The following is a 3226-nucleotide window of genomic DNA, read 5'->3' as shown; positions in this document are numbered from 1 at the left end:
CCAACTCAGGAGCCAGCCGGAACTCCGTTCCTGTGCGTTCCTGCCCAAAAATAGCCCTGTCTGGCACTGAGGTAAAGAGTATTTATTGGCCTAGTTTATGAGGCTACTGCATGGATTACGGAGAGGTTGGATCAGGCATCACACGAGAAATCACACAAAGCTGCCTTCTACTGAACCAGACCCTCGGTCCATCAAAGTCAGTCTTGTCTACTCAGACTGGCAGCGGCTCTCCAGGGTCTCAGGCAGAGAAAGGTCTTTCCAATCACCTACAGGCAGATCTTTTCACTGGAGAGGCCAGGGATTGAACCTGGGACCTTCCGCATGCCAAGCAGATGCTCTGCCACTGAGCCACGGCCCCTCGGCCACAGCCCCTCCCTAAGCATTAGACCCGCATCACTAAGCTTTAGCCCTGCATTTCAGTGTGTCCCATCAGAAACTGTGAAGATGGTCGTGCAGCTGATGTTTTTCTCCAGCTGAGCTTAGGAGTCCCCCTCAACGATAAGCCTGACCTGTGGGAACCAGGTCACTCAACATCAGGTACCAGGTAGGTAATGGCTTTGAGAGTAGAAGGCTAAAAGGAGAAGGGTATAGTCAGGCACTTCAGGACCTTGGAGAGCCCCCAAGGAAGGTAGACGTTGATCCAAACTCAAGTGAACCCTTAGAACAGGGGTCTCCAGTGGCAACCATTGACACCTTTCCTGGTGCCCGCCCGGTGTTTTAAGAAATTGGGCAGGGCTAGGTGGGGCTTTTCTCCAGCAAGGCTTCTAATTGACTGCACAGATACTCAGAAATGTGACTTTGGCAGCAGCTGACCACCACCACACAAGGGTCTTCACTGTGTGACTGAAAGTAAGCCGCGGCAGCCATTTTGTGGCTGGCTGCACCTCATGCAGCAGACATTTTGTGGTTGAGCCCACCGTGCTGTGTCAGAATTCCAAAGGTGTCCTCTGACTGAAAAAGGCTGGGGATTCCTGCTTTAGATGCAGGCCTGAGGACGACCAGAGCAGAGCCCATCAGCCAGTTTGGCGTAGTGGTTAAGTGTGCGGAATCTAATCTGGGAGAACCGGGTTTGATTCACCACTCCTCCACTTGCAGCTGCTGGATGACCTTGGGCAAGCCGTAGTTCTGTCTGAGCTGTTCTTGAAAGAGCTGTTTCTGTCAGAGCTCTCTCAGCCCCACCTACCTGTGGGGCGAAAAAGGGAAAGGGGTTTGTAAGCTACTCTGAGACTCCAAGTGAAGGGGAGGGTATAAATCCAATCTCTTCTTCTTCATGAATAGAGTCTCCTCCCAACAGCCAGTTTGGTATAGTGGTTAAGTGCGCAGACTCTAATCTGGGAGAACCAGGTTTGATTCCCCAGTCCTCCACTTGCACCTGCTGGATGGCCTTGGGCAAGCCACAGTTCTGTCAGAGCTGTCCTTGAAAAAGAGCAGTTCCTGTCAGAGCTCTCTCAGCCCCACCTACCACACAGAATGTCTGCTGTGGGGAGGGGAAGGGAAAGGAGTTTGTAAGCCACTCTGAGTCTCCTTTAGGTAGTGAAAGGCAATAAACATTTGTATAAATGCTGGTGCAACACTTCATTTATCAACCCCCCGGGGGCCCCGCCAGCCCGAACAGCATTACAAGATATTCAAACTGACGCAAACCGGACATTCAGGGCTGACTTTGCAGCTTGGTGTAGTGGTTAAGTGCGTGGATTCTAATCTGGGAGAACCGGGTTTGATTCCCCACTCCTCCACTTGCACCTGGCTGGATGACCTTGGGCAAGTCATAGTTCTGATAAGAGCGGTCCTTGAAAATGAGCCGTTTCTCTCAGAGCTCTCTCAGCCCCACCTGCCTACAGGGTGTCTGTTGTGGGGAGGGGAAGGGAAAGGAATTTGTCAGCCGCTCTGAGACTCCGAGTGAAGGGCGGTGTGTAAATCCAATCTCCTCCTCTTCCTCCTCCTCCTCCTCCTTCCACCGAGGTAGTTGGATATGGTTTTGAGATGCACTTTTCCAGTTGGGAAAATGTGGAGTGAATGCCAGATGCAGAATCCCGCCCCTCACTTGGGAGTCGGCCCCACCCTCTCATCGGTTGGATGCTGAGCCTCTTTGGCCCTTGCTTGCCTTCTGCTTCATCCTATATAGGACCTCTATATGGGTTTTGGCAGGGCTTCTTCTTCTGGGGGAATGTGCCAGAAAGGAGTTCCGGAACCTCTTCAACAACATTCTTTTGAAAATGTTTAAAAGTCCATGAGTTTTCAGTATACAGATTGAAAACTTCGTTTCCCTCTCGAGGATTCCGGCACCTCTTTTTCAAAAAAAGAAAGAAAGAAAAAGCCCTGGGTTTTAGTACTGACTTTCAAGGCCCTGAATAGTCTGGGACCAGTGTATCTAAGGGACCGCCTCTCCCAGTATACTCCCCAAAGTGCGCAACACTCTGGAGATAAGAACCTCCTGGTTTGGTGTAGTGATTGAGCTCGCAGACTCTAATCTGAGAGAATCGGGTTTGATTCCCCACTCCTCCACTTGCACCTGCTGATGACCTTGGGCAAGCCGTGGTTCTGTCAGAGCTGTTCTCTCAAGGACGGTTCTGGAAAGAGCTCTCTGAGCCCCACCTACCTCACAGGGTGTCTGTTGTGGGGAGGGGAAGGAAAAGGAGTTTGTAAGCCGCTCTGAGACTCCGAGTGAAGGGCGGGGTATAAATCCAATCTTTTCTTCTTCTGCTGATCCCTGGCCCGAAGGATATCCGGCTGCCCTCAACCAGAGCCAGGAATTTTTCAGCCCTGGCACCGGCCTGGTGGAACTCTCTGCCTCATGTCCATGTCCTGTGGGACTTAAAACAGTTCCGCAGGGCGTGCAAGACAGAGATGTTCCGACAGGCCTATGGTTGAGGACGGCGATGGTCCACCATCAAGCCTGGCCTCCCTGTCTCCTCCCCCAAAGCAGGGCTCTTTTTGTAGCAGGAACTCTTTTGCATATTAGGCCACACACCCCTAATGTAGCCAATCCTCCAAGAGCTTACAGTCGCCCCTGTAAGAAGAGCTCTGTAAGCTCTTGGAGGATTGGCTACATTAGGTGGGGGTGGCCTAATATGTCTCTTTTTGTAGCAGGAACTCTTTTGCATATTAGGCCACACACCCCTAATGTAGCCAATCCTCCAAGAGCTTACAGAGCTCTTCTTACAGGGGCGACTGTAAGCTCTTGGAGGATTGGCTACATTAGGGGTGTGTCGCCTAATATGCAAAG

General features: G+C 51.5%; 1 pseudogene; it reads right to left on the bottom strand.

The window, feature by feature from the left end:
- LOC107112722 overlaps positions 1 to 3226 on the bottom strand; it is a 9826-nt pseudogene that overhangs the window by 6254 nt on the left and 346 nt on the right.

This window comes from Gekko japonicus, unplaced genomic scaffold, assembly GCF_001447785.1.
Source record: "Gekko japonicus isolate JY-2015 unplaced genomic scaffold, Gekko_japonicus_V1.1 scaffold1681, whole genome shotgun sequence".
Classification (NCBI taxonomy): domain Eukaryota; kingdom Metazoa; phylum Chordata; class Lepidosauria; order Squamata; family Gekkonidae; genus Gekko; species Gekko japonicus.
The sequence above is the reverse complement of the archived record's forward strand: the minus strand, read 5'-3'. Positions and strand labels throughout refer to the sequence as shown.